Source organism: Bombus affinis, chromosome 13, assembly GCF_024516045.1.
Source record: "Bombus affinis isolate iyBomAffi1 chromosome 13, iyBomAffi1.2, whole genome shotgun sequence".
Classification (NCBI taxonomy): Eukaryota; Metazoa; Arthropoda; class Insecta; order Hymenoptera; family Apidae; genus Bombus; species Bombus affinis.
The window spans coordinates 2872704-2894309 of NC_066356.1; the positions used below are offsets into that span (position 1 = coordinate 2872704).

Sequence of the window (21606 nt, forward strand, 5' to 3'; positions counted from 1 at the left end):
TTACTCCGTCTTTGGGGTTCCTTTATTAATACGTGCAAAACGTTCTTATCTTGATTAATTAGATTGTTCGAGTAACATTGAAATTTAAAAGAACAGAGTTCCTCGAGCGGCCGAACACATACGCGGAAATTTGCGAAGGAGTGAGAATTATACTCTAGAAAAGGGTAAGAGAAAAGAAGAATTCCGGCGGAAACTTGACACGGATAAAACTTCCCCTTTGTTCGACGTTTCGTTTCTAACAAACGATCTTGATGCGGTAGTTTTCTGTGTTTCTATGTTTTATTTCTGCGACTCACGATGTTCGACTAAAAATTCTTAGGTGAAATTGGTCGAGATTTTAGGATCGTAGCATCAACTTGCAAAGCGAATTTAAAGCCAACTCGGAGTCTCTTCGACTGTGTATTCTCGCCAACACTCGCGTAGCTTTTCACTACACGCGACCACGTCTTTGTATGCAAGATACTACCTAGTATCCCGGAAGTTGGTCTCTGGACATGGTCGCCAGGAAATGTCTCCTTGAATTGCTGCCCGGAACTAGGCTTTGATCGTTAGATCTTCCTTCTCGAATTTATCACGCGATGATCTTGAAAATGTTTCAAAGCTTTGCTATAATCCTTCTTACATATTCTTCTTTTCAACGAACTTTGAAAATAAATACTCTTCTCTTCGACGTCCTAAATAACTCTCGTTTTTGGTCATTTCGATGAACTATTTGAAAAAATTCAAGGAATATCATTGGAAGTCGGTTCTTTAATTTTACTTTGCGTACAGTACACGTATAAAATTCTTAAAATTATATGTATATACAAAAACCTAATATTCTCGCTCCTAATCGTAATTATTTTATTAATAATAAAATTCCCTAACGCAGCCTCTATCGTTTAATCGAGGAGGAGTACAAATTATTTTCTCCCTATTCTTCTCTGAGCACGAGACTATTCCGCGTTTACACGGAATGAAAAAAAGCGAAGGAAAATCGCAAGGAATTTAATTCAAATTCTTGAGGAACAAAACGTAACGCGATAAATATCTAGCAAGTAGAAGCCATGCAACGGTTGGCACGCTTCCACAATTGCCAAAATAAATTACATCGTACAAAAGAAACGTCATTCTAAATTACAAGGTTTATTAACGAGCAAATTGCTTAATGTATCTAAGCAAAATTTCCAAGTCAAAATGTACAGCGACTACCAAAATCTTGTTATCGATAAAACTAGGTCTAAGACTGCGACCTATCCTCGATTATCGAGAGCCGAATCGAGGAGGAACGTGTCATCAAGAAATCTGAAAATCGATCGTCACTCATCGAGTACTATCGTTTCGTATTTTTCCAGTTGGCAAAGTACTAACAACTACCACTAACTAGAGTTCTACCGTTCCGATGCGGCAGTCACTTCGTTTGCCCGAACTCCGAAATTCGTGGATAAACTCTGGCCTTTCTACGAGCGTACGTTTCGAGGTAATCTTTGCCTACGATTCTCTCCTTCTGCAATTGTGGCGGGGTAGTACCAAGGATATCCGAGTATAATTCTTCGGCAGTTTTTACCGGCGGGGGGCTGCAAGGATCCGGTACTTTCGCTTTTCTCACTTTCGCCATTTCTTCCTTCGATTCCTCCGTTCTTATATCCCCTTTCTCTTCTTTGCCTGATTCTTTTGGTTCATCTACCGTAGATTTCTTTACCACTCTTATTTTTCTGGGACGTCGCTTCCTAATTTTGAGCAAAGAAAAAATTGAAGTTTTACAAATTTTGATAAAAAGCTTTTTGCGATCAAGTTCGCGTATGTATTATCGGTATGTATATATCACTTATAATTCGAAATTGTTGTTTTACATATAAAGTTGATGTAAATTTGTTATGCGGAAAGATTAATTTCCCTTTGACTTCGAGAAAAATGTAAGAAAAGTGTAAATCAGTATTTTTCTACGGATCCTGCAATTTCGAAACTCGTTCGTAAAAAGCACGAGAGAAAACAGGAAAGAAATTTCGATTAACTTTTTCCCGAGATCGATGTTTCCGACCTTTCCTGAGAAAAGAACGAATAAAAGTTTCTCTTGAATCAACAATTCAAATAACACGCTATGCATAACAAAAAGAGCCAAACTTTATACGTATCACGCAAAATTCGCTTGTTGATGAGTCACTTGTAATTGATGCACGAACCAGATCAAAATCTCTTCTTTTTACGTTCGAATATCATGGTAGAACATTGATTGTCCGAGAAAAAATTGACAATTTTGATAACCGCGTGACATCGGACACGAAAACCTCGGTTTTGGTGAAAGTAAATTACTTGTTAAAAATATCAACCGTACACTGGACAATAGCATCTTACCTGACTTTCACGGACAATCGGATAGTGCGCCTCTTCCACATTTCTCTAGCTACTTGAATCTCTGCCTTGGCCTTCAAGACATCCTCCCAGAGCTGCGTAGGCGGAGCCCGCATTTCCCTAAGCACATCGCCTTTCATCCTATGACGTTTCCGCCCATCCGTCGAGGATCTAATAGAAACGGTAGAATCCTTGTCCAAAGTCGATTTTTTCTTTTCTTTCGGCTTCTCTTCCCTTCTATATCCCATGCTGGGTCTCCAGCAACAGACTTTCGGTTTGCAAATCTCCCCTTCGCAAGGCCGTGGCAGCACGAAGAGTCGCTTGCGCTTTTTCCTCTTCTTTGTCTTCTTGTCTATCTTTAAACTGAGATCCGGTAATACGTCCTCCTTCATCGATTGTATCGAACGTCGTACCGATAGTTCGAATAGAGATATCGGTTCTTTGCAGGTTAGTCTTTCCGCTTTTTGAATTCCAACGGGCTCCTTTGACACAATCTTTCTTGCAGTCTTCTTCGCTTCAACGGAGACGGGACCGCGATTGCGACCGGTCGAAGCTGGCCGTGAGGGTTTTCGCTTTTTTTCGGCTTTCTTCGTTGTGGCAAATATATGTACAATAGGAATTATGTCTGGGTTGGTTTCAAACGCGTAAGCTTCCACACCCTAACAAACAACGTTTAGATCAATGTTCGATGAAGAATAGTCGATCTACTCTTTTGGTGTTTTCTAATCTTATATGCTAGATTCAAAAGCAAAACGCAAAAAGCAAAAAAGCATCTAAATCGAGTTTCGACGCAAGGTTTCATTCTTCGCTTGAATGGAATGAAAATTTCATTTTTACATTTTTTTGGAAGCGTTTCGTTTCGACATCGTTATGCATATCAATGCGGATCTCATTTTTCTGAAAGGTTTTCATTACCACATCGTTTCGACATGATAAATTCAATTCCCTTGCTTTTAAAAGGTATGAATCTGATTATTTTAGTAGGAGTTTATCCCGAAAGTTTAGCGCTAATAAATTTGACACTCGATGAAAGTTTATTTTCTTATTTCGAAATCTTTCTGAATTATCGCGCACGAGTTATATTCGGTAGTTTTTAACTTTTAAAATAGATTTGAGTCACAGTTCGCGGACAATTTTTCGCTAAAAACCATAATTCGAATAAGATCGACCAATTTCGTCTCTACTCGTTTATCACGTTTACCGGTTTCTAGAAATCTCGTTATATCAAGACAATAAAAATCCGAACGTCAACATCCTAAAATTTAGAGAAAGAAAAGAAAGTTGAGACGGATAACGGAATGTTGAATCCATTGCATTACTTGTTGTACAGCGTCAAAGTATCTCCTCTCGGCCTCCAAAATCTGCAAACCATTGTCTCGAGTCTTCTTCTTTTCCCTATATACAGTTCTCTCTCGATTCCTGTTCGTTTTAAAGTTCGGCTCCCTGCCTTTCGCCTTCCCCGATATTTTCTTTGGCCCCTTAAATTTGTCCTTGATTTTAACGTTTGCATTATAATCCTCAGCCGCCATCTTCTGCGTCAATTTGATTTCCTTTAATCGTGAATCCACTGCCTTCGTAATTTTCGAGCATTTGTCTAAGCACTGGTAAAAAGATCATCTTTTCTCAAACTAACAAAAATGTTTACGATATAAAAAGAATTACGAGTGTTATTTAACTACCGCATAGAAAATAAAAAGAAAAAGAGAACTTTATCGTTACTTGCAAGTGCAACAGACATTTGGAGATACAATTTGGAAGTTTAAGAGCGAATCTTGTGTTTATTTCGCGTGATTCGGAAGAATCACGTCATTGATAAGGCGCATTTGGCTAAATAATGATAAAAAGAACAGGCTGTACGCTTACCTCTGAAAGGACACCTCTGTCCTTTTTGTCGAACGACTGAAAGAAATCCGTTGGTTCAACCAGGAATACCTTACCGACGTAGTTGCCAATCGCCAAAAGAGTATTTTCTTCGCACGGCGCGAGAGAAGTTAGCTTTTCATCGCATAACTGCAACGTGAAAACTGGTTCCCGAAGAGTTTGAAGAATGTCCCAGACTAACAACTGTCCAGAGCCAGTCGTCACGTAAAAAACAGAGTGCCTTGTCTTGTTCCAGCAGCCACCCGTTGGGTATTCTCGTAAAAATCTATTAATAGAACAATTACATAAGTCAAACATGAATAGTTAAATTTACGAAATAAGAATTTTATCGCATCTTTTACAAGGATTTTGTATCATTGTCCCAATATAGCGTCATTTGAAAGAATATTTAGCTCGTATTTCCAAATTCGCTGTTTCCGTTATCAGGATTCGAAAAATTAAGTAGAAAATTTTACGACTAAATACAACGAATGTTCTCTTAATGTACCGGCGAAGATAGAACAGATGAAATTAATAACACGCGAAAACTAACATACGGAGTGGAAAGCAAACAATCTTCTCTGGTGTCTTCCGCCCAGATTCGAGCTCTCCAATCCCCGACGGTCATAAATATCGATGGATTGAAGACATTTCGATCGACTGACTTGACCGCACCAAAATGGCTTGTGAACCTAATCGCCATTTTCTCTGCATTCGATCTCGCTTTTCTCGATCCGGTTAAAATAACGCCGTTCTCCAAACCAAACATAAATTTCGCGCCCACCATCGGGCCAAAATTCAGGCATGAAACACCGATCGCGTGGTCCATGTTTGGCTCGTTTGGATTCTCGAAATCGATCATGAGAATTTCGGTTGGTTGTTGGAGATGTCGCGTGTCCCACCACATCGCACAACCGTCAGTCGACGTTGAGAAAAATTCCGTATTGCTTTTCGATGATAACCACTTCACCGCGTTCGCGAATTCCCTGAAAAATTAGTCGTTATAATATTTGGAGATTAAATGAATTTGTATTTAAATTACGTTTTCTTAGTCGCATTAAAAACTAACGAAGATACCGAAGCTATCGTTTCTGCAAACATTCTCTATATTGCTCGGTATAAAGACAGAAGCGAAACTCAATAAAGGAAACCTTCGCACTAGAAACACATTCGACACAAAGCAAAATGAAACCTACGAAAAACATCCTGCGGACTCGCGTTACGGTGGTTTACGGATAAACAACAGAGACATAGAAATTCCTTGATATTAAGACTCGAAGTAAAGCGTTCTCTCGAGTAAACGTTCACCGACAAACAAACACCAAAAGTCCAGGAGAAGTCTTCGGAATTTTGTCCGATGAAACAAAGTCTAACGTATCACGAGATGAAACGCGTTCTCTTTTCGTCGCTTACCTGTGACTGTATTGCAAATTAGAGTACTGTACAGGCGTATTCCCGGTCCTGATATCCCAGTTACAGACTTGGCCCGTCATAAGACCGCTGGCAAGGACGGAAGGATCTCGAGGATTAAATTCACAACACACGCACGGTGTAGGAGGCTGCAGGCTCATGTAAGGTTCGTTCGGATTGTCTGTTCGTAGAATGACAGAAGCGTTTCATAATCCGGATTATGCGGAAGAAAAAAAAAAAAGGTTGCTATCTCGAGTGATTTTCATCAATTTTTTTGAGTCGCATCGTGACGAATCTTTACGTGTCGCGTCGACCGAGCTAGTTGGATTTAAGCGTCGGAGCGTGACTTTCATACACGTTACACTCTTTCATCGGTATATGTGGATGAATACGATATTTATAAATGGAACATATTATATGTTATTTCATGTTCTTTTTCAACTCGCGTCGAAGAATTCATTTTACTATTGCAAACAATTTTATCGAGATTATACGAATACAATAACGTAATTAATCCTTAGTTACGATATAGCGCAATACAAAGAGACCCATACCCAACGGTAGATTATGTGTCGAAGCTATTGGTCTCGCAGTTAAAAACCGGCGGATAGACAAGAATCCGAGCAGTTGAAATCCGGAAGAGCTCGTATCTCGTCACGGTTCCTCCCTCCCTATCGCGAGTGTCTACAATCTACACGACCTATGCTAAGGAATGCAAAGTGATGCAAATGCCCCACGATCTTCCTAATGCGGCGAAAATGGTGCCGGAGGGGTAAGATAGGAAAGCGTAGTGAAACTTTTCTTCTACCTACCGACCTGCCAGATGTACAGCTTTTTACTGTAATCTGGCACCCTCCCAAAGTCCAAGAAGCAGTAAGATACCACTATCCTGCTGCCAGAATCCGGAGACCAGGAGATATTGGTCACCGGCCTCTTCGGCGTCTCTGGATCATTGTACAAGTTCACGGTTCTGAAAAGCGATTTCCAGGAAATGATCGTTTCAAATATTACACTGCCTTTGCATTTCTGGCACGACAGCGATCGCCTCGAATGACAAACCACGTCAGATAAGCCTGCATCCCCCAAAAACTGAAGATTGAAATCATCATCGACTAGGGATCGATTTAAAGGGATGATTTATCGCAATGATACGTTAATCAAGTTTATAAGAAATATAAATTTGTTTGTAGATTGGTCCACGTTACTGAACTTCTGAGATTTTGTCTAAGCTGTTGCGAATATCTTGCGTTGCGTCATTAATTCTCCTTGAATTTTATACTAGTAAACATAATCTAAAAAATGTACTTTAGTTGCAACTTTACAACAAACTTTAATTGCAGAATTAGAATACCTATAATAAAAATGTGAAAGATTAATTTCTGGTTGTTTAAAAAAGTTAATAAGTTGCTTTTGAAAGAATTTTAGAAAGATTTTTGATTAATACAAAGGAAATTAATCGACAAAGAGTTATTGATTATGTGAAAGACCAAGTCGTGTGATATGTGGAAGGAGCTGAAGCTAAATCGGATTTAATTTTAACGTCACTCACCTAAAGCCAAAAGGCTGTACCAGGGGTGTTGGTATCATATTGTCGAAATAGTACTCGTGAATGTTCACCGTGCCATTTTGAAGAACATAGTGCTCCATCATCTGCGAAAAAATGTAATGTAACCTTCCTCTTAATTACCAATACAGTTGTAAAAGTTGAACGATTCTACGATTCTAATAAGAATCGATGCCACTTAGGACAGTTAATGTGAAAATCTTATCGCCTGCTCGGAGAATGAAATCACTTCAACGACTAACAAATAAACGAATTTCAAGAGCAAAACAACAACGAATAAATAAGATGAAATTTAAAGATTTGTTTATATTTTCGCTTTCGTAAGTATAGAAGTTCCTGTTAACTAATTATTAACTCACCGATTTTCTAATGTGCTCAGTGGACTAATGATTTACCTGAAACAAGTAACGTAGCTTCGGTGCCCAATTGTCGTCCTTTTCGATCCTTCGTCGAAACCTCATGGTGGTTTCTTCGTCTCGCGGATTGATATCCTTCGGCCATCCGCCCTCGAAGTGAAACATTCCGCTCTTTTTCGTCGTTTTACTGTCCGTTTGAACCTACATTTCGACGAAAGTTACGCCAGAGAAGAAAATCTAGAAAATCTAGAAAATCTAAGGTAAATCGAGAGATGCTTTCGACCCAACCAACGAATAATTTATGTGATATCTTCACGATTTTTCACGAATGTATCGTGCAAACGTAGCTATTTCACGGAAAAATCGTTTCAACACTCTAATTGATATTACACGTGCATCCTAGCATTCCATGCTTGTTAATAGATAAATTATCAACCGTACACTTGCGTGGATTAATTAGTATGCATAATACGATATTCGACACGATCGAATAACGATTAGCCTTGTGCTACTCCGCACCGATTATAAACACATGAAACTTTTTCAAAGGAACGTTATCGTGATTAATCAGCTTTGAAGAAACATTTAAATTTGAAAAACGCACAGAAGGAGAACGACTGATTGCGAGTTGAAATTTTTCGCCTGTGATTGGATCGATGTAACGTCTATTGATAAAACTGCGTCTTACTTGGCTATATGTGTTATTGGAGATGCCGGGAAAACTATAGTCTCAGATAAAATTGCATGCTCGATGCCTCAAGTAACAAAGCTTTCGGTGGATTTGCGCGCCTTCGTTGAGTCGTTTCAATCTGACTGAATGCTTTCAACAAGTTGATACCGTTTTTGTTATCGTAACAGGGAACGAGCATAGATTTTTTGGGATAAATATAAATTTCCTTGTAACTTTCAAAGTAACAAACAAAATTGATTCTTCAGTTTTTGCGCTTCCTTGGATTTCCCTTGCTCCTTCGGACTTTTTACGCTTGCTTTCGTTCTTTTGTAAAATAAAGAATATAAAGATGTCTAACCCGGTAAAATGCGGACACAAAACATATCCGATCCACGGATTCAGCTGCCTCTTTTGCAAAGGCGAAACGTTCGCGAAATTTTCGTTATATTGTCAAGCTTCACCTTGACTTCGTTCTTAAGCTCTGTGAAAACGAAATTGAATAAATTACCCGGGATATTGACGGACATAATAACAGGTATCGAGCTCACACTTCGGATTTATCGTGGTATAATTCGTTAAAATATTTTTATTCTCATGGCTCAAGATATCGATTTCTGTTTACTCTGCTCTCTCTTGTACACAGAAGTATTTCATTCCCTTTTGGGCTATTCCTTGTAAAACACCTTATACAACTTCATCTATTCATTGCCAAAAATTTCATTTTTCATTATTGGCATAAAAACTATTGACAAATTCAATCGTAAAAAACAAACAAATTCCTCCCCCAGCATTGGTTTCGATTTTTCACCGAATTTCAGGAACACTAGCCAAAATGTCGGGCGTCGTTAAGTTGTTAATAAAACGGTTGAAGCGAGGCTCGTGAATCATCTCATGCAAGGCAAGAACTAATGAGATCGTGGCTCAGGTTACATCGCTCGTCGCGTAACCATTTTCCGAAAGAAAAAGAAAATCCTATATCGAGATCAATAACAAAGGTATAGGTCTCGCGTATGTGACGTCGACTCAGCTCGATGCACACGTAGATGCAGATGCGCTGAATGCATCAAACCAAAGTCAGTTCGACCAGCACCGTAATCTCTTTAATGACGTCGACCTAACCTCGTGCAATGCCAATTGCTTCGAGTGCTGCACCTCGACGTGACAGTGACTCCTCTTGATATAGTCGTTCATATCGGTGGGGTTTGGATGGATAATGGCATCCATTTGCGGCCCACGCACATCGAACATGCAATGCTTTCCGAACTCGGTGCGCGTTTTCACGTACACCCGTTTGATCTCCATTCCCACAGGATGATCAAATCTGCGTAAATTAAAATTTTACGATACGATTTGACAGCAGTTTCAATTACATATGTAAGATACAATGAGAAGAGTTGTTTATATGTATATATTATATATATATATATATTATCTTTATTGATACAGATGATGATGATGAAGGGGGATAATTTAGTGTACATAAATGTAAATGCAGAATCTTTACGTTTCTTCGAAGCGGTAAACAATGTCGGCGTAATTGGCTCAGAAATTATATATTTGAGATTATTTAATTGTTTCAAAATAACGTTACTTAAATAATGAGTTTTCAAGCATTTCATTAAAGCGATTCTCAAGCTTGTATTAACTTAACAAAAAAAGGCAGCGTTCTGTGACGCGTCTAACCTGATTTAACAGAAGAAACGCAGCCTTTGGAAAAATCATACGTCGAGAAGAGCTCCGTAACCTTTTTCTCTGTTGGCGAAAGAGCGCGTCAGAGTGGCAAAAAGCGACGCGATAATTCGCGGGTCTGTAACGGCGCTCGCTATGCCGACTGGGTTCACCGTCGAAAGAGAAGAGCGGCAGCAAGTGCTGAAAGATTCATGAATTCACCAAGCGAATAAAGTTTCAGGCGGAACGATATTTGCCTTGTTTCGACAAACACCCGAGAATTCGACTGAGAACATTCACGCGTGCAAACGCCCTCGAACGGCGTTCTCTCCCTTTCTCGCGCCAAGGATCCTCTTTACGTGTGAATCGAGCATAAACAGAACTTAGCGAGGACTCGGGGACGAGGCAACAGTCCGATCAAACTTATCTCACGGGGATCAAACGCGTGGCTTTGACGCCGCTTTATGCTCGAATATATCGCCACAATCTTGTGGACCTTCGAGTTGATCGTTTAACCGCTCATGTACCATCTGAAGTGCGCCCAGACAATTTATCGGGGAAACTTCGTTCCGAGGTTAAATATCGGTGGATAACTCTAAAAGCGTGCAATTACAATTTGAAAATTGTCTAATTTTGAAGAATTTTACGAACGCTTCTCTTTCAGAAATTAATGCTGGATCGTAACGATTCTACTTTTTGTCGATTTGGAATGGCAAAGACAGTTGACGAATTTCAATGGAGCATGGTAATTAAGACGTTTTTTACCTCAATTATTCTTCGACGTACCGATGAAAATGTTGAAGTAGGGGTCGTCTATTTTATACGTTATAATTCTCAAATTAAATCACACTACTTAAATTCGATTCAAGTTGCAAACCACAGATTTATTAAATACAAATTGAAGTTTCAGATTATATACATATTCAGATAGAATAACGATTCCATTTATCGAAAAAAACGAAACGTTGCATTGCAGCGATGAAAACGAAAGCTCGATGCGATTCGTGAATCCTGTTTGTTTTTGTCAATAATTTTTCCGGCCGAGTCATAAAACCATTGATTCTTCTACTCAGCAATCTGTAAAACTGACCCGATCGATGAGAAAAGGGAGGACGGCCGACAGAAGATTGCAATCAAGGCTCGTCGATTCTTTGCTAATACTTACTTCATCAAGAACCGCTGATGTAATCATTCTGTCTTAACGAATCGATCGTTTCAGATTATTGAGCTTCGTTGCTTGCGCGTGTTCCTTGTATTCGCATCACGCTTTCCACGATAAAAGATTTTCCTCCCAAACTTAATGCTAGAATATGTCGCCGAAGGAAGAAACTGCGGAAAATTGTATTTTACTCGTTAACTTTCTCGTATTTTACTCGTTAACAATTTTATCCATGAAATTAACAATATTCTTAATTATGGCTTTTGATTGCCATTTTTTTACCATACTGTCGATCTTCTTAAAATTTGTCACTATTACAGATTAAATACTAATTAAAGGAATGGATAGTTTAAAGGCAATGTGGTTTTGTAAATAATACTTCGTTGAGTATCGATAATTTCAAAAACGACGTAATATAAAATTACGCAAGAGCTTTGCCTATTTATCGGTCGCTGACTGCCTATAATTAGGGAAATTACCGTACAATTCACTATCATCAATTAATGTATAATAATTTCTGGAAAACGAACTGAACGCGCGTTTGATCAAAATTTCGTGGCGATACGCGGAAAGTAATTTCTATCTATCGATCTCCGCTTAATCGTAAATGAAATTTGCGGGCGGCTCGTCTGTGCGAATCAAGTAAGAGTTTCCCTTGGACCAGGCTTTATCCTCGTCAATATAGCGAAAATTGCCGGGTTCCTGCATGAAAGCAGACCGTCACAAAAGGTTGCCTCTAATTGCCTTCGGCTGAACATTGAGCAACTTTGATGCTCCATAGGTACACGTCCAATTTATTTCGGAAATAGAGAATTCGCAAAAACTAGTACACATCATTCTAATTGATTCTTTTAATGAAAGTAATACATGGCCAGATGAAGACAAAGGCTAAGATTCTAAGAGTTGAAATTATTCGTGAAACTTTGCACATGAACTTGCTTCGCCAACGTCTGAATTTGTATTAAAATCCTACGTAATGTATAAAAGGCTTTACAGTTTAGAGGATGTATAAAAAGTTATTTTTTAGGTTTTTACATTTTTTCTTCGAGTTCAATGACTGTTTCTTTGTCTTAAATCCTATTTGAGAATCAATTAGTATACTTATATTTTTATTTTAGACGAACCATTTTGATTGTTCCTGTGCACTGTCGCTATTAATTAAAGCGCCGATTAGCGTGCCGGCTGGATCACGATAAAATCGAATAATTATGAGAATACTGTCAAGTAGAAACGCTATTGCAGAATATCAGGAATCCGATGTACTGTAAAGTCGGTATGACGAGTATCAATGGTAAACGAGTTCCGTAGGAACGCAGATCCACACCGCTTGAACAGATCGACGCGGAACATTATCCTAGCATACGTACGTGCTAGTTTGGAGTTTGACAAGCGACGATTCTGAAATTTCCCTCTGGAAAATCCGATGGCTCGCCATGCTCATAACATCGAAACTAAATCCGAATCATGCACAGCCATACAAAATATCGAAATATCTTTTCGTTTTACAATACCACCTACACATTTTTCCTCATTTCCAATTGTTATTTATCAACATATGTCATCTACTTCATTTTATTTGATCGCATACGCGTTGTAAGTAATTCTCGCTGCCGCAAAACGAATCCCCGCTACCGCTGTTACAAGTTTTCTGCCGTGATTGTTTCCACGAATATTTCGTGTTGCCCCGAGGAATTCTTAACGTTGTTTGGCCTCTGCGTTCTAATATTTGTCCTTTTTCGATGTTTGACTTCTTTCTTTCCTTTTCATTCTTTCTGTCGCCGGCGCATCACGATCCCTGATACGCGAAAGCCTGATAAACCGTTGCTCTCATCAGCTAATGCACATGTACGTATGTACATCCGGTTTGTCGACTTCCTCTGGTCGTCAATCGAGTGTACCGTGAAGCGAGAAAAAGGATTCTGATTGTTTCGACCGGATCTTTTTTTCTCGACTCGGCTGGATAAGCCAGCGAAATTGGAATCCGAACGGAGAGATCGGAATCCGTATCCGAGTTTTGGTTTTCCCCAGAATTCCCCTCGTGCTTGTTTACACAGCGCGGTACCGCCGTGGCCATCGAAACAGCTTTATGGCTGCAACATTCCGTCGATTGGAAGTATTGTATCAGCCTGGTAATTCCCGTGTTCACTAGCTCAAAGGTTAATTCAGATCGAATCACAGGCTTTGAACTAACTTTTTAGATTAATGTACGCGTTCAGGAGGACGCTGCTATTAAACATTGACTATTCGCGGGTACGCTACAATCAGAATTAAAATTTTAGAAAGTGAAATTGTTGAAAGATAGCTGTCAAGAAATTACACTTGCTGAAAAAAAGATAGATTCGATCGTTGTAACAACAAGAGGACATCTTTTTACATATCACTGTTTATTAGTTATTCTTCGTTTCCTTCAAATGTAAGATATCTGAATTTAAAAAATACGTTTTCACAAACATACGAAAAAATTAATTACATTCCTTTTCCTTACTGTTTACTGTCCTAAATAATTCATAATTAGATGTCATAAAATTTCGTAAAATAAATTCCTTATATTATATTATCAAAAAGCGCGCTATTATTAAAGCGCTAGTAAAGTATTAGTAAAGCGCAAGCGATAAAAACGAAATAAATTTCGGTTCCAATGATCGATACGTATATATATTGATTATAAAAAACCATTCGATCTTTCGATCGCCGAATAAAAGTTCCAAATTCGTAATCGATTTATCGAAAAAAAAACACGGAAGTCTCGTGTATTTGTTTTTCAAGTACTCAGTCCACGAGTCTCTGAGGAGAAAAAATTATTAACTGATAATAAATACGAAGCATCCCAATTCTCTGTGACAGACGATTTGAGAATATCCAGACTAACAAGCACTTAGGCTTTCAACCGGAAGCCGCAAATTACGTGGCCACTTTTCATCGATACGTTACCGTCAGCCTGGACATGCATAATTAATCAGAAGATTATCACCTCGATGACTGATCGAAATACGCGTGACTCTCTTCCAAAATCTCTTCTCGATCATCACTCTTTCCGTACATTCTCCCTCTAATTTAATTTACCCCTATCTAAACGAAATAAAGTTGCTCTTCATAGCTTTTTCTCGCGTGATGCGTCTGCTTTCGAATATTTCTTGTGAAATCTGATTCTTTCGGTTTGATCATGCCTTCGAATGAAAAAGATATTTTTCCATGATACGATATTTAACCAGTAACATGTAGTGCTTACGGAAGTAACAAATTTGCAAGGAAACAAGTTTCTCGCGGAACAAAGTATACTTGCTAGAAAACGTTATACTTTTTCTCAAAGAAATAGATGCAAGAAGTTGGAGACTGTACCTGATTTCCATAGTACCGCCGTCTAACCGAGTTTTTATTCGTTCGATCTGTCGGTTATTAATAAATCCCTATATCCCGTGCACTCTTGAGAAATTCCAAGTTCTAAGAGGACAACGAGCGAACGAACGAACAAGGAGAATCGCCTTTGTAAAGAGACGAGAATTCTGAAAACTTTCTTCGAACTGTGCATCATAAGTCCGTCAATTCATCCGTTGAAATTCCAGATGGATTATCTTCCGTGTTTTCCAGCCGGTCGTGTTCGCTTAACTTTGTAAGAACATTCTCTTAAACTCAGGCAATAAATGGAAAACTGACTGTGTGGCCCTTGGAGATCCTGAGCGGCGACAAAAAGGACAAACTCTATCGAACTTCCATTTTGTCTTATCCCGTTTTCTCGCTGCTCTCTCGTTCTTGTAATTTCTGCGTGAAACGTGTGCGTGAGCCCACCTGTTTCTAAGCAGAATTTGATGCAGTTACCGAAAAGAATAACCGATGAATCTCGACGGGAACAGGTCTACGCGAGCGTAAAAAAGTTTCTGTTGGAAACGTTGAACGCATCGTTTGCTCTATGATTTCGTTCAACGAATGCGTAATAACGTCGAAAGAACTTCCGTTGAAAGAAAGAAGGAAGATTCTTCGATCGAGCCAGCTTGGATTTCTTCCACGATAAAACTTTTCGACGAGATTGTTTGTCCTTTCTGTCTGCTTTCCGAACCTGCTGGGAATATCTCGAACACGAGCGACAAATGCTTGGGGCTGATCCTTTTCCACAAAGATGTCACTTTGAATTCTAACGACACAATGCCGTTTGTCGACGTACAAATGAATTAAACAGTTAGCTCTTGGATTTCAGGGGAAAGCTCTTCAGAGGAGAAATCTTTTTCCGGTTCTTTTTGGTTTTCAAGATGCTTCTATGACGTGAAAGGAAATTTTTAAACGATTAATATTTTCTGTTCCCGGACTCCTCGTCAAGCGTCTCTTCGGAATACATTCTCACGAACGCAGTGGATATTCGAGGATAAAACACCTTCCTGCTATGCTGTTCGTCGTACTCTTGAACTTTTTGTTTCAGCAAGTTCCACAGTTCCATCTGTTTCTCTTTCTTTTCCATTTCGATCTCCTCTTCCGTCAATTTCAACTTTTTGAATTTACGCAAGCTCTTTTTTGGATGGATGTTCGTGTCATTTTTTTTTCCGAATTCCACGACCGACTCGTCCGTTTTGATCAAATGTTCCTCAGCTTCCTCCTGTCGCTCTTCCGTCGTTTCCAGCTTGATTTCGGGCAGTTTCTTGAGCTCCTTCTCGAGTTTCCTCTCGACGGCCCAAGAGGCAAGCTTTCTTGCGATTGCAGTTTCCTGCCAAGCACGTATTTCCTTCTTGGCTTCAATCAGTTCTCTTCGAAGTACGTTCGGTGTAGTATTCTTCAGCGCCAAGATTTTTCTCTTGAACGCGCGCGAAGGTTGAGGAATTTGAACGATATAATCGGTTAATCGTCTGAACCACTTATTATCTATGATGAACGATCTGCTTTTTTCGGGAGATTCTTCTACCACTTCGACCGTTTTCTTCCTTCTTTTTGATCTTCTTTTCTCTGCAATGACAAATTCATTCTTTCAATAATTAATCATTAACTAGGAAAATTAGCACGCAATGTGTAACCCTCAACAAGTAATGCTCCAAATACTCGCATAAACCTAATTTCTCGATTACCTTAAACGAATCTAAATTACAAATTCCCGTTGAGATCGGTATCTTTGTACCGCTTTGTATTTTATACCTACTGTACATTGATGTATATCAACGTACTGTACGTTGACGCTAATCAAGATTCCTTCGACCCAGAACAAACTATTCCGCGCACGCGATCCTTCATCCGGACTGTAATTAATACTGTCAATTTATAGTCGCATAGCTTAGTGTCGCATAGACCCAATCGTTCTTCGTAATTCTGAGGACCACGCAATATTATTTCATTTCCATAGCCTCAAATTGATTCCTGATTGACGTAACAGAAATAAGAAAATCTGTTGTCCCATACGGTATTCTTTAGGCCGTGAGATCATTGTAATATGCAATCGTAAAAAATATCTCAATTTACATATATAGCAGAAACAAAAAGAAGAATCGACGTATCAAACACTGGATCAAGCGCTTAAGATTTTAAAAGGGGAGGAAAAATCCCAAAATTGCTTTCACGGCCGTCGTACATAGTTAATATGGAAATAAATCCCGCACGTGCGAGAACCAACGCTGCCATTAACTAGAACACCAGCGGTTGTGAATATTTCTCTACGCTTAGTGCACTCACCACCACGCGATAAGACAATATTTCCCTCTGTGTGCTAAGTTCCTCGCGCTTGCGAAACAAGATTTATCGACGTCGCGCTATTTTTCTATCATCGACAAAAAATGCAGAGAAAAAAGACATAGACGATGCATAGTGTACTTCTGCTAAACTGCGGTAAATCTTGTGGATTTAATGATTTCAACGAATGTGGGAAACGTACCAATTGAAACGATTAAGGAATTGCGTCTTCGAACAAAGCTACATGGAATTAATCGAATGTTACGTATAAAAAATTTATATTTAATACGATTCGTACTCTGTAAAATTCACTCTGAAAGTTTTATTGATATTATCGGTCAAGTCGTGCGAGAGAGCCTTTGCAAGTAAAAATCTCGCGCCGATATCAACGAATCAATCGGTTTTGACAAGACTAAAACACGTTCAAAGACTTGTTTTTAAAAGCTTACAATTTACACTCAGAAGCCTCAAATAGCCTGAGTAGTTCATTTTTCTTCGACCATTCGCGTAGTTACTTCCAATCGAAGTACCACACACAACGGAACCACCGAGTTTAACTCTATGAGCCGCAGCAATGGCAGCAACAGCGTAGCAGCGTCTGGGAGGCCAACGAGTCTCCACCCCGTTACTTTTATTAACTTCCAGATCGTTTAAGTGGCTTCCAACGCGTTATTCCGAGTTAATTGTAACTAACGGAGAAACTCGACGAGAAGAGGAGACTTGAGAGTGGCGAAATACCGGAAACGCGGGACGGAATTAATTCGCTAGGAGTGTACCGTAATACGGCCGCGATAGAGCGTACACCTTGTTTGCAGTTCCCCTTGTACCGCGATTGTAGAATTTACAAGTGACGTACAGTCGTAGCGACAACTCAAGAAACTTTTGTAAAATTTCGCTACTACGCCGAAAGCCGAGCGATGAAATGAAATTCTCTGGAAATTATTGAGCAGGTAGCTTCCAGGCAATTGTAGAAATTCTCCTTGGCTCTTCAATGACCCCTTCGTGCGCGCCAGTTACGCTTCCCGACTCATTGCGAAACAGCTACCGAAAGATTATTCCCAGAAATTAAAATTAATCGAAGAAAAAGCTGACTACTATTGTCAAGTACGTGTCTTTTTTTAGTTAATTTTCCTTTAAAGCGACGACAGATGCTTTTATCGTTAATTAGTCCATGCTCGAACCTAACTTCCAATTAACTTAAGGCGCAAATACATCGACCAAGAATAACTAAACATGACCATTCTCCAAGATAAAGAACAATTTGGATCTTGTTATTGACATTCGGAATTTATACTCCAGAGCTCCGACTTGGTAAAACATTTCCTCCGCTTGATATGTTCCGATTTTACAAATTACACGACAAGTTAAACTCTGTTTATCGCGATCCAGATCATTTCCAGATACGTGTTGAATAACGCTGCGATATAGGAAAAGCAAAAAAAAAAAGAAAAAAAGAAAGGAACGAACGTATGATTTTAGAGAAATCGCATTTCGTGTAAGCAATTTTTCACACCTCTGATCTGAATGGTCTTACCTTCCATATCAGCGCAACAAATTTCCGGCTTGCACACTTGATTCGCACAACTATTTCTCAAGATCTTCTTCGCTCGTTGCTTTTTGTCCTTTATTCTTATCGAATCTAGTTCGACGTCCGCAATATCTTCTTCTTCTTCCTTTTCTCCGATCTTCGGTATGCTTCTTGCAATCCTCATTCTACTTTTGAACCTTTTGATCGATCGTTGTTTCTTCACGTCTTCTTTCTCGGATTCTACCTCCATTTCCATGTATTTCGTTACTATTCTTTCCTTTAATATTTCCTGCGCTGCTTGCACGTCGGCTTCGTCGAGTTCCATGTATCGCGCGGATATCTTTTTTAGAAAAACAGATCAACTTACTTTTGTCGATACTTGATAAATTTTTGATGGTTTGCTCATCGTATAATTTGAAAATGTTGGTGATAAAAGAAAAATACATAGAATCTAGAATATACGACGCGACATACTAATTTACCTGTTTTATTTTGTCGAAATATTCCATCTGCGCTTTGTTGTGTTCAGGATAGGTCATCCTGACGCTAGACTTTCCTTTCGGTTTCGAGGCTCTCGATTTCTTCCGGTCTTCCGGTTTCTCCTTCTCCATGGAGGCCTTTTCTTTCTTTCTATCCTTTTCCTTCTTCTTGCTTTTCACCTTTGACTCTTGTATACTGACATCTTTGGAGACACGATGACCCAGGCGTATTTCTTTCAAACGACTGTCAATCGCCTTTTCGTATCGACTATACCTTTCCAGATACTACAATAAGGAAAAAATCACGTTACCGATATTTTCGAATTCGTCTACTTGACGAGACAGTCGACCTTGGAATTTCTGCCTTTCCTCGCTAAACTCATTGTAAAATTTTGAGGAGTAAGAGCGAACTAAACTAAAATTTCATGAAATGTGAGACAACGAGATTCGGTAGGAAAAATGCCGTTTAATTGGAACATCTGGTAATTAATAAAATTCAGTTCACTGATTTCAATGACCATTATCAAAAGGTGAAGCAAGGTAACAAGAAGAAAGCGTAACAGAGTCTTTAAGTAAACTGACAGTATAACTAGAATCTTACGCTACTCAAAGCGGCTTTGTCTTCTTTCGTAAACGTTGCAAGGTCTTCCGTACACTCCAGTAGGTATACATTACCGTTACTACTTCCGACAGCAAGAAATCCACCCTCTTCGTGAGAGCTAATCGCTGTCAGGCTATCGTTACACACGTGAATGTTAGTCAATGGTGTCTTGATGCCTGCCAATATATCATACGCTTCCAGTAAGCCTTCTTTATTTATGGTGAAGAATACGGAGCATCTGGCTTTACTCCAGCAACCACCGCTCAGATCGATGTATTTGTCACTATACACGTAAAAATACAAAAAATTTCTATCTCGAAGAAACATACAAAATATCAATTGGTACAACATTACTGTCTACGGTCGTACCTAGTACAGAGCAAATTTCCTTCCTTCGTGTCGTCTGCCCATATGTTTGCTGACCAGTTACCAATGGTTAAGAAATTCTTCGTATAAATGGGATTTCGGTCGATCGCGATAACCGGTCCCGTGTAACATTGGAATCTAATCGCCAATTTTTCCACGAGATTGCTGGTTCTCCTATTTACATTCACAACCATGCCGTCCTCGGTACCAGCTAGGAATTTACTGCTCATCGTCTGTTCAAACTGAAGAGCAGTGATACCGACCGCTTTGTAAATGTCTGCTCTTTGTGGCTGCTCGAGGTCCATCACTAAAGTTTCTGTTGGCTTTTTCATAAATCTGGCATCCCACCACAAAACTGTGCCATCGGTAGAACAAGAGAAGAAGTCGGTGTTAACCTTGGAGGGGATCCAAAGAGCCTGAGTCACTGGATATCTAAGAATGAACGACAGACGAGAAGAAAGAATCGTAATTTTACTTTGGAGAAATACAGAAATTCGATGACGCTGCACCATTACGTTGTAGGAGGAAGAAAACTGCGGTTAGCCCGGTTCCCGATTTTGTGGAATATCGTCGAATTTTTTGTATAATTTTTTTTAGACTTTGTTTCGATTTCATTCCATTTTATGAAAATTCTATATAGGAAGCTTTAATTGGAAAAGTGACATAAATGCATTTTTTTCGAAAAAGAAAACTACGACATAGCGGTGATACGCGAAATCCATTATTATCGTGTATACAAGATGTTTGACATATATACATGTGTACGTTATTAATTTCCAATCAAACTATTATACCTGTGACTGGTGTAAGGATGAGACGTTTCCATGGGTTTTTCATTGCTTCGAATATCCCAGTAACACACTTGGCCAGATATTAGACCACTAACTAACATCACAGGATCGCGAGGATTGAATTTAACTGTCGTTAAATGGAAGGGTGGTTTCAACGTGTAGAGAGCTTTATTGGGATTCTCTGCATAAGACGAAGATTATACGTTTTTATAGAAACTAAATCGTAATGTATTGTACAACAAACAATTTAGAAGGTTCAATTTCTATGCGTGTGTTGTACATATTAACCGAATCAATCACTCATATATGAATTATTTACCAAATGTCCAGCTAGATAAATTGTAAAGTACAAATTAAATAATAAAAAAAAAAAATATATGAATAAAATGCATATGCACTATAACTAATAAAATAATGAACGGGAAGAGATAGCAAATTTGTATGCAAAATGTTTACAATAAAATCGCGAGACGTTCAGATTCAACAAAATGATCTAAAATTTGGTCGTATGTACGAACGGACATACACAGAATCGAATCGATAAAATACCACCTCTCATCGAAGTGCTATGGCAAATAACGTCGACTGAACGCAGTTCGTCACCGAATTACATAAGGAATAACCGAGTACCGAGGTCCCATACGTAGGAGTACGGACTCACGTCGGCCGAAGGCTGCTCAGATTCCGGAAACCCATACGCAACGGCCAATCGATCAGAGTAGTTCGGAGACCACGATATATCTTTGATTGGTCTCACCTTCGCCTCCGGATCCTCGTACAAGTTCACTACCCTGAATTTAAAAAGGAGGAAAAAATACGAGATTTCGTTAATTTACTAATTATTCTATTAATTAACGATTAGAGTACTATTATATTATGACGTTCATTCGTAAAAGAAAAATCCATCCATATTTTCACATATCACACTTACGGTACGTTATGCGTGTATGATATATGCATATTACATCGAGATTTCAAATATTTAATAAAAAGAAGAAAAAAACGAACGATATGATATCACGGATTTTTTGGGCACAGCGAGCATATATCACCACACCGATGTTATCACGACAAAGCACAGTTCGATCGTTAATTTTATGAGCCTGCGGATTTTCATTGCCAAATCGATAGCGATCGCCCGCTGCACTTTTTGTTTGAAAATTTGTGTCGGGGTTTTGAA

The 21606-nt window shown here is 39.0% G+C and overlaps 1 protein-coding gene and 1 long non-coding RNA gene across 8 annotated transcripts in view; one reads left to right on the top strand and one right to left on the bottom strand.

Moving 5' to 3' along the window:
- The window catches only part of LOC126923292 (furin-like protease 1), a 224255-nt gene that overhangs the window by 155267 nt on the left and 47382 nt on the right, over positions 1-21606 (top strand). The window lies entirely within an intron of this gene.
- LOC126923310 (uncharacterized) lies at positions 18808-19776 on the bottom strand. The gene is made up of 3 exons (XR_007713111.1): positions 19639-19776; positions 19344-19552; positions 18808-18953 (listed from the first exon to the last, which is right to left on the bottom strand). It is a non-coding gene; the product is annotated as an uncharacterized LOC126923310 (long non-coding RNA).